The following is a 10,824-nucleotide window of genomic DNA, read 5'->3' as shown; positions in this document are numbered from 1 at the left end:
TGCTGAGGAGAATTCACTCCCCCAGTCAGTGCTGGAGCTGCTGTAAATACAAACAGCCAAAACAAGGGGGGGAGTGAGACCCTGCGATCCTCACAGCTCTGGGAGCTGAGGGGAGAAGGTTTTTCACTGACTACTTGAGAAGCAACAAATTCTTTCTGTGCTTCTCTAACCAGAGCCCTCTCCTACAGCCAGTCCCTGGAGCTGGAGGCACCATGGGCAGGGAGGTGGCAACTCCTGGGGTTCCTTGTCCTTGGAGATGGTTGGACACTCATGACAGGCACCCAGGGAATCCCTGTCCTTGGGGATGGATAGACATTCATGACAGGCACCCAGAGAATCCCTGTCCTTGGGGATGGATGAACACTCATGACAGGGACCCAGGGAATCCTGTCCTTGGAGATGGATGGACACTCATGGGGGATTTGTGCCTTTAGTGTTTTGCTTGATTTACTTTCAAACTCACTGGTTTTGAAGGTCCACCCCAACCAGTCTGGGGGATGCTGGTGTGAAGTGGGGACAGGGCTGCTGTGCAGGGCCTCAGTGGGTGCCTGCACCCTGCCGTGGGTGCCAGGTGAGGAGCTGGGGTGCAGCCCAGCCCTTGGCGTGTCCCTGGGTGCCCGTGGGCAGCACGGTGCCCAACACGTGCGTGCAAGCCCGAGCCCAGGAACCTGCCACGTGGAGGGGATGGAGGAACCCAAAAATCCCAACTTCACCATAAAAATATCAATCATCTCCAAACATCCGTGCGATGCTGATCCTTCCCTCCCTGCCTGGTATTTTCTCACGCTCTGAAGCTGGCAGCAGCCACTGGGAAGCGGTGTTGGAACTTGTCCTGCCGTCCCATCAAGGCCGTTTATCTCCAGCATCGAGCCCTAGAGCTGGAGGAGCTGCAAGTAGGGGCAAGGCAGCTCCTGCTTGCTGCTTTCCATTGCGTCACTCCACACGGGCTGAGCCAGCGCCCCGGGGCCAGATCCCACACACACCAGCCTGCCTGCTCCTGCAGAGCACAGTCCTGGGGCTGGCAGCAGTCAGGGACCCCGGTGACAGCCCTGAGCATCACCCCTGAGATCCCTGCCCTGCAAGGGAGCAGCGCGTGTGCCTCCCACGGCTCGCCCTAAAGTCATCCTGCAGGCTCAGGGTGGCCCCAGATGTGACCCTGGGCGTGTGACAGGGATGAGGAGCCACCTTTGGAGCAGAGCACGGTCCAGGCCTGCCTGCCTGCTCTGCTGGGATGGTGGGGATGAGGGTGATGGTTAGAGGATGATGAGGCACCTGCCTCAGTGTGGGATCCTGCTGGGAGCCAGCCTGGGTAATTAACACAATTGCAATTACGAGGCAGGCTGCTCCTTGCCCCTCCCTTGCTGGCTCCTCCATGAACCAATGGATTTGAAAGCCCAGCCACCCTTCTCCACAACCCCAGCCCCAAGTGCCCACGGCTTCAACTCCTGAGATCCCTCCTCTGAGCCCTGGCAAGTGCTGTGTGCCAGCAGCTGTCCCCCGTCTGGGCCACGTGTCACCAACATTTTGGGGATGACAGCACGGTGGTCAGTGTCACCAGGGCCACAGGACCTGAGAATCTGACCCTGCCCACCTCTGGTTATGCCCAGGCCAAGGACATGTCCCATCCCTCCGTTTCCAAGGAAGTTTGTGACTCCACCCTGGGAGCTTCAGGTCAGGCCGAGTGCCAGCCAGATGGATCCCCCTTTTCACACGCCCTGGGCATGGCCAGAAACATTCTTTATCTGAGAAAAAAGAGCTCAGCAAAGCTTCGTGTCACACTGCAGCAATTCCTGACAGAGCTGCAGAGCCACGGGCACCGTGCTGGGATGGCAGAGCTGCCCTGAGCCCGTGGGGCTGGCACAGGGGCTCCGAGCAGGCTCAGGGCATCGGGTGGCACCAGGAACAGCCGTGCCCAGGCAGGAAACCCGCCTGGCTTCCCCTGCACCCATCGCTGGGACGGTTTCTCGTGCCTGGGTGCTCTGCTGTCCGACAAGGCTGAGCTCCCCACGCGCTGTCGCGGAGGTGACACCAGCAGTGACACCCCGAGTGCCTCTCTGACCTCTCATTCCACCCCTGCGTGCAGGAAGGTGGCAGCAAACAGCTCTGAGATGTCCCCGCGGGGCACAGGAGCCCGGATTTGGCCCCGCACTGCACAGACTGAGCGGTTTGGGCATGGCGAGGGGGCTTGGAGGGCAGCTGGAGTGGCACAGGGGGCCCTGAGGGCAGGAGGAAGCTACTTTGTCTTCTGCAGAACCCACACGGCCAGAGGAAGCTTCTCCTCACAAAGCCAAACATCAAAACGTGTTATTTTATTAATCAAAAACCCCCCTTCAGGGAGTGCTGCAAGGTGAGGAGATGCTGTAAAATGAGAAGGCCCAGCAGGCTGGCACTGAAAGCGTTAAAAGCAAACACAATATTTGTCTTTGGCCAGCCTAGGACTTGTTTTTCTGACAGAAAAAGATAGTTTTATTTCAAAATTACCAGAACTCTCTTGCTCCCCTGGGCTTGGCTATCACAGTGGGTTGGCTCTGGGGCAGGTTTTCCCACCCTTGGGAAAAACAAAAACTGAGCCTTTAAAAACAAAACTCTCTAAGCAGTAAAAAAAAAAAAAAAAAAAAAAAAAAAAAAAAAAAAAAAAAAAAGAAAAATAGGCAAAGCTGCAAATGCTTGTGGATCCCATTGATTTCCCAGTTTGGGGTTTGGTCATTTCCCAGCTCTCCCCAGTGAGATTCCAGCAGAGCTAGCTCAGGGTTGCCCCATCCCAACATCCTCACACCACCTCAGCCCTATGGCTATGGGGAGCTGGGCTTTGATGGGCAGGAAGAAGGAAAAAAAAGAAAACCAAACCAAGCAGAACCGGGCTGTTTTGATGGCAAGAACCCAAAATGTCCCTCTGCACCCTGACCTTCATTGTGTGGGGAAGGAGGGAGCGACTGGGAAAGCGTGATAAGGATTGCCCGGGGGTGACAGTGTGTCCATGCAGCAGGGGAAGGTGGAGTTCTGGTGGTTTGGGATGGCAGCAGGGCCTGGAGGAGAGGGGCTCTGGCTGGCCAGGAGCCAGGAGGAATCACGGTGCCCAAGGAAAACAGAAAAATCAGCACTGGGAGAAGTGAGGGGGAAGAGGCTGCTCTGGGGCGCTGCTCCAGGGAGAGTCTGCAGGGGCTCCTCTTTGTCCCCAAAATGAGGGTGCAGGGTGGGAAATCACTCCCTGGGGGCTTCTCTCACCTGGGATCCTGCCTCAGCCCTCACCCACCGGAGGCAGTGCTGCTTTGGGGGGGCAGGGAGAGGGGGGATGGAGCCCTTGTCCCCCCAGTTTGTCCCCCCAGGGCTGGGGGATGATGTGCTGTGCCACCCCTGCTCCGGGAGCAATTAGGGCCAACCTTTAACCGCGTTAATTTGATGGGGCTGGAGAAGCTGTTTACATTCACCTTCCCCCGTGTTTGGTTTGTGATAGCAGCAGAGCAGGAGGCGATGCTGTGGGTGCCCCGTTCTCAGCAGGTTTAGGGGGGTTTCCTATGGGAAAAGCAGTGATACAGCCCTGGCAGGCACCCATCCAGCTCCTTCCCCTGATTTTTGAAAATTTATGTTTAGCTTTTACCTCATCTCAAATAAAAAGAGTGATTTAAAACCCTTTGCAATAAAACAATTCAAACAGAAGCCGGTCTGCAGCGCTGTTTAATGGGGAAGAAGGTTCTCGTTATTTGCTTAATTACAGGTTTTTGTTTGTCGAGTACTTGTGGGTGAATTGTTTGCAAACAACAGCTGAGTTTATTCATGCTCAGAGTCCTGAGCCCTGAGATTAGAGCTGGGAGACAGGAGCTGGAGGGTGCTCAGGGCTGTGGGTGACCCCTGGGAAGTCCCAGGAGGGGCTTGAGGGACCTGGGATCTGCTGGATCCTCAGAGGAGCTGCAGGGCTGTGATGCCATTCTGTTGGAGCTGCCTGCCTTACACAATATGGTTTTAATCAAGTGCAGTTTATCCTTTTACAAATTGCAGATAAGGATTAACTGCTTTATGGAGTCCCTGTAAAACACAGTCCATTAGTGGGAGTGAACAGAGGTTGCCTGGGCTTTGGAATCCTGGATTCAGCCTGTCAGGCCAGGCCATGCACTGCCAGGTGTTTCCTGACCTCCTCCTGCGTGTCTGCAGGAGATAACAACTCCCCTTAGGGCTTCTTCCCCAGTTTGTGGGGCAGATAAGGGAATTTTGGGGTGCTGGAAGGAGGAACTGGCTGCCAGGTGCTCTGCTGATGCTGTACTGAGAGTGGGTGATTCAGACTTGGGGTGCACACGGGATCTGTGTGAGCACAGCTGGTCTCAGCCAGTTTTGGGGGCCATCCTGCTGCTGTGATGTCCCAGCACTGGAGCTTGGGGGTCTCCTGAGAGCCTCCAGACTGATGGAAATGGCAGCTGCACTCCCTGAGCACGGGGAGCAGGGAATGACACCGGGCAGGGAGATGCAGCCCCAGCCAGGAAAAACAACGAGCAGGACACAAAAATATCCCTGCAGCCCCCCACTGCCTCTCCAAGGGCTGCACAGAGCAAAGCCCAGATGGGAAACTGCTCCCACAGTGAAGAAATCCAAAAGTTTGCAGCCAGCATAGCGGGGAAGAGGCACAAAATAATTGTGACAGTGCTGAAATGGTGATGGAGGCTGCAGGAACCATCCCATGAGGAGCCCAGCAAAGTGCAGCAGCCACTTCTCTCCACCTCCCAACCTGAGTGAGCCCTGCAGATGTGGGGGTAGGAGGCTGCTGCCCACTGAGCTCACAGGGCTGCACAGAGCAAAGCCCAGATGGGAAACTGCTCCCAGAGTGAAGAAATCCCAAAGTTTGCAGCCAGCGTAGCAGGGAAGAGGTCCAAAAAAAAAAGTGACCATGCTGAAACAGGGATGGAGGCTGCAGGAACCATCCCATGAGGAACCCACCAAAGGGCAGCAGCCACTTCTCTCCACCTCCCAAACAGAGTGAACCCTGCAGATGGGGAGGTAGGAGCCTGCTGCCTGTGCAAACAGAGCTGCAGGTGCTGAGCTTGAATGGCTGCACAGAGCAAAGCCCAGATGGGAAACTGCTCCCAGAGTGAAGAAATCCCAAAGTTTGCAGCCAGCAAACTGGGGAAGAGGCACAAAATAATTGTGACTGTGCTGAAACGGGGATGGCTGCTGCAGGAACCATCCCATGAGGAGCCCAGCAAAGGGCAGCAGGCACTTCTCTCCACCTCCCAACTTGAGTGAGCCCTGCAGATGTGGGGGTAGGAAGCTGCTGCCCACTGAGCTCACAGGGCTGCACAGAGCAAAGCCCAGATGGGAAACTGCTCCCAGAGTGAAGAAATCCCAAAGTTTGCAGTCAGCGTAGCAGGGAAGAGGTGCAAAAAAAAAAAAATGTGACCATGCTGAAACAGGGATGGAGGCTGCAGGAACCATCCCATGAGGAACCCACCAAAGGGCAGCAGCCACTTCTCTCCACCTCCCAACCTGAGTGAGCCCCACAGATGGGGAGGTAGGAGCCTGCTGCCTGTGCAAACAGAGCTGCAGGTGCTGAGCATAAATGGCTGCACAGAGCAAAGCCCAGATGGGAAACTGCTCCCAGAATGAAGAAATCCCAAAGTTTGCAGCCAGCAAACTGGGGAAGAGGCACAAAATAATTGTGACTGTGCTGAAATGGTGATGGGTGCCGCAGGAACCATCCCATGAGGAGCCCAGCAAAGGGCAGCAGGCACTTCTCTCCACCTCCCAAGCCCGGTGAGCCCCGCAGATGCTGCGGGTGCCGAAGGGCTCGGAGGTGACTCAGTGTGACTCAGGGCAGAGTCAGCGCGCCCGGCGGCTCCCGGAGCCGCGCTTCGCCCCGGCCTGCGCTGCGCATTGCGCTGCGGGTGATGCGCAGCCGGCGCGGAGCCACGGCGATGCCGAGCCACCATCCGAGTGTGGGAAAGGCGCAATCGCTGCGAACAATCAGAGGCGAAGCCGGCAGCAGCACGCAGCGAGCCAGCGAGGAATTTGGAGGCACATTCCAGCGGGAATGACAGAGGAGGGGCTGGGAGCTGGGCCGGGAGTGCAAAAAAAAAAAAAAAAACCAACAAAAAAAAAACATGCTCCGATTTGTTTTGGTTTTTTTTTTTCTTTTTTTTTTTTTTTTTTTCTCCCTCTCTGCAGAGCTGTCGAGTAAAGCGCTGGGTGCTGCACGGGTGGCACCGGGGACAAGGACAGCTCTGCTGTCCCCTCTCAAGCTCAGCCATGCTCCCTGGGACACGGGGCTCCACCGGCCACATGTGGCCAGAGCCTTCTGCAGCCTGGCAATGAATGGCCCGTGTGCCAGGAGCCACCCACCCGGCCCAGCACCCACCCGCTGGCTGGCACTGCCAGGGCCGCTGGCTCTGGGCAAGCTGCTTGCCATTCCGTGACTCAGTTTCCCCTGAAATAGTGACAACATGTCTCTGCACCTTGGAGACCAGCAAGGCTTTGCCTCGGAGGGGACCAGCTTTGGGGAGCTCACGCCCAGGAGTGGTGGCACTCGGGAGCAGTGGTGGCCACCAGGCTGGTGCCACTGGTCAGCAGAGGGGTGGCAGCACAGCCTTGCAGCTCCATCGCTGCCTCCCCTCCCAGCAGCTCCTCCCGGCTCTTCCTGACTCCCTTTCTGCCTCTGCAGTGCACAATAAAAACAAAAAGGAGCAGGGGCAGTGGGTGCTGGCAGGGCCAGGGGCACAGGGTGATGGGCAGCACAGCCCTGGCACCGCTGTGTGGCACAGAACGGGGCACAGGGAGGTTCTGGAAGCTGCTCAGGTTCCGAGACAAGACCAGGGCTAGCAAGGACGGTTTTCTGTCGCCCACTGCCCTGCAGGGACACATTCAGGGCTGTGGCTGTCCCAGAGAGCCGCGGCGGTCCCCAGCAGCGCTGCCAGTGTCTGGGTAGGGAAGGTGTGAGGCAGACCCAGAGGGCCGAGAGGAGGCAGGAATTTGGATTTCCCAGGAATTTGGATTTCCACAGACTGACACCCTCGGTGCCCATTGCAGCCCCCCCAGCAGCAGCACCTTGCAGAGGCTCCTCCGGGGCACAGGAGGGATGATTTGCAGGGTGTGCGGCTGCCCTGGGCCTGTCTCCCTCCTTGCTCCAGGCAGAGCAGCCGTCCGGGAGCTAAAAGCACTCAATTGTTCACTGATGCTTCTCTTTGAAGCCCTCATTCATCCTGCGAGGTCTCTATCGATTGGGGACTCCAGGAAAGCATCTGCCCTTCTCTGCCTTCATCAATGACTTTCCCACATTAATCCACCTCTTCCCTTGATAACCACACTAATTACTCTCAGCTAAGTTGACTCTGGCAGGGCACTGGAGGCTGGGAGGAGGAACCTGCTCCGGGCTGGCCGTGCCTTAAAGCTGCAGCTCTGTCCAGGGCCGGCTCCCGGGGCTGGAGGGAACTGGCCATACTGGGAGTGTGAGCACCACGGTGTGGGGCTGGCTGAGGGCAGCACACGAGCTGGGGGATGTGGGAGAGGGCTTTGCTTGCCCTCTCTGAGCCTTTTGTACCTGCCAGGGAATCCCTGATGATTTTGCAGGGATGGTGATCCCGACTGTGCCTCGGTGGGATGCACCTCCACCCTGTGTCTGCCCAGCCTGGGGCTCCGGGGGCTTTCTTCCTTGTGCTGCAGGGGGTTTTAGACCATCACGGGGTGGTCTAGGCACGAGATGAGATCTTTTCCATGTATCCAGATGGATTTCCTTGAGGGGGAACAAGAGGGACACAGTTCTTCAGCCTCAGCCACAGTCAGGCTGAGCTGTGGCTCAGGAGCAGCCCCGTGGGAAGGAGCTGGACAGGGGGAATCCCACATCCAGTGAAAAAATGATTCCTAATATCCAACCTAAACCTTCTCTGGTGCAACTCGAGGCCCTCCCAGCAGGAATGGTGCTGCAAGGGGAGGCTGCAGTTAGCAGAGAGAGAAAACCCTCCTGCATGGCCGTGGTGGCTTCCACTGGTGCCTGTGGGGACGCGGGTGGCAGGGGGACATGGGGGTTTCTGCTGGGGGGACAGGGCACCCCGGGCTGGCCCCCAGAGTGCCCCTGCAGCCATTCCTGAGGTGGAGCCACCGTCTAGTGACACATGGATGGGCTTCCCAATGTCCCCAGGGCAGTGGTGGCCCTGGCCCCGTGCTTGTCCCTGTCCCCACCATCCCCAGCTCCTCAGGGCTGGGGGGACAAAGCCAGCAGGTGAAGGAGCAGGATTGGGGTTCCTTCTCCTCGGCCTTTCAGGGTGAGACAGTGCATGAGCCCCGAAGTGCAAACAGTGTTGGGTTATTAATTGATTTAATAATAGAGCCCTTAAGTTTGGAAAGCCCTGGAGGATCATGTTCACCGTGTCCCCAACATCCCACACACCTTTTGGAGCCTTCCCAAGCAGCCTGTTCCCCCCTGGACACCCCCCTAGTGCAGCAGGGAGATCCCAAGCCTTTGGATGCCCACCACATGGGGCTCACCCCTGTCCCAGGAGCAGTGACAACCCAACTTTGCCTGCCCCCTGCCTGGCAGTCTGAAGCCTCCCCACCTCAGGCTGTTCCTTCAGCACATTCAGGCCCATCATCATATCTTTAAACCCCCCACACCGTCCTCCTTCTGCCTCAAAAACCAAACAAAGGCGGTGGCCGTCCCGTCTCTTGTCCCTCTTCCATTTTCCTCCTGCCGGCTGCCGAGAAAAGAGATTCAGCCGTGCCCACTGCTTGTGAAAAGCCCCCGCCTGCCTTGTGTTTTATGAAGGAAAATCTCCTTGGGAGAGCAGCCAAACGTTCCCAGCCTCCTGCTGGGTGTTTCAGACAGGAGTGCTGAGGATGTGAGGGCACGGCGGCCCCCGGGGCTGGGGGAGCCTGGGGGGACAGGGATGGGGTGCAAAGAAAGACACAGGGATGGGGTGCAGAGACACAGGGATGGGGTGCAGAGACACAGGGATGGGGTGCAAAGAAAGACACAGGGATGGGCTCTGCAAAGCCACAGGGATGGGCTCTGCAATGCCACAGGGATGGACTCTGCAATGCCACAGGGATGGGGTTTAAAGCCACCCCCAGGCCTCAGAGGGACACCAGAGCAGGAGGTCACGGCGGGTTTGGCTGGCCGGAGGTGGCTCTGCTGTCTCAGGGGAGGGGGTTTTGCTGTCGGGCTGGGGATGCTGAGATCCCAGCACATCCCTCGGGACGGGATGTGGGAAGATGGGGCTGTGAGAGCTGTGCCCCGGGCACTGCCTGGGTGCTGGGTGCCATCCCTCTCCTCTCTGCAACTCCTCCATTATCCCCATCCTTCCCATCTCCTTTTCCTTTCTCCTTCCTCCCGCTCTTCTTCCCACACTCCCCCTCTCAGCAGCTCTCCTGGACCACACATCCCCACGCACTGGAGACCTTTCAGACCCAGCAACTCTTTCAAAGGCATCCAAGGAGCCCCCGGGGCTCCAGCCCACCAAATCAAACTCCAATTTGCAGCTTGTATGCAAACACGCCGTGTGTGGACGCCGAGGCTCTGCTGGCACACGCAGCGAGTAAACACAACCACATGGCTGAGCCTGGAAGAGCAGCAGCTTGGGCTGCGAGCCTGGGGAGGGGTTTTAGCCAGATTTGGGGAGGGATTGTACCCCAAAGCACACCCCAAGGGGCACTGCCAGGCGTGGGTCCCCACCAGTGTCCGTGGCAAGGCTGGCCCTGAGAGAAACGGGGGATGCTGAGGTTCCTCCTCTGCAGCCGAACCCAAAACCACAAGGGCAAAGTCAGGCAGGCTCAGACCCAAAAAATCTCTGCCATCTTTCCTTTTCTGGTTCATTGTGCAAATGCTGTGTTCTACGTGAAATTAAAACCTTCCTTTCTTTCTTGGGGGTTGTTCAATACCCTCTAAAGGCTTTTTCTCTTTCTTTTGAGGCTGGGAGCAATTTCTCAGAAGCACGTTTCATATCTGACAGCGATGAGACAAAAACCATGCAGCAGCTCAAGAATTAAACTTGTTGCTTGGCAAGCCTTGGTGCAAAATATTTCAATGCTTTTATTGCATCCATCCTTCCTCCTCTTTCCCTGTGAAGCTGCTGCCTCAATTTGACCCACGCCAGCAGAGAGCTTCACGCGTTTTCCACCTCTGAACGTCTTATTTGTGAACCAAAGAAGCCTCTGCTCTAGCGCAGCTCAGCTCCTGCCTGCGCGGCTCTCCCACTCCACCTTCCTGTCGCCTGGAGCTGCTGCTACTCCTTGCTTTTGATATTTGCTCATCTAAAGCTTGCCTGAAATGTGTTTTTTGAGGCTTAAAAGCATGTAAATAGTAAAAATAAAATTAAAATAAAATAAATAAAAATAAAAATAAAAATAAAAATAAAAATAAAAATAAAAATAAAAATAAAAATAAAAATAAAAATAAAAATAAAAATAAAAATAAAAATAAAAATAAAAATAAAAATAAAAATAAAAATAAAAATAACACTAAAGCTAAAAATATAATTATAACTATAACTATAACTAACTATAACTATAACTATAACTATAACTATAACTAACTATACATATACATATACATATACATAGCATAAAATAAAACTAAAATTAAAACTAAAATAAAAATAAAAATAAAAATATAAATAGCATAAAACTAAAACTAAAACTAAAACTAAAACTAAGCCTCTGCCATCCAGCAGAGGGATATACGGATTTTTGAATTTTTTTGCACAAGAGCACTGCCCCTTTCCAGAATTTTGACCTCTCTGAAGCAGACAGGGCTGAAGGAGGGAAGCCCTCCCAGCAGCTCCTCCCACGGAGCCACTCGGGTGCTTCTCCCTTTCCCCACTCTTGGCTTTGCTTCCTCCTCCTCCTCCTCCT

Source organism: Lonchura striata, chromosome 22, assembly GCF_046129695.1.
Source record: "Lonchura striata isolate bLonStr1 chromosome 22, bLonStr1.mat, whole genome shotgun sequence".
In the NCBI taxonomy this organism is placed as follows: Eukaryota; Metazoa; Chordata; class Aves; order Passeriformes; family Estrildidae; genus Lonchura; species Lonchura striata.
This window is presented reverse-complemented; position numbering follows the sequence as displayed.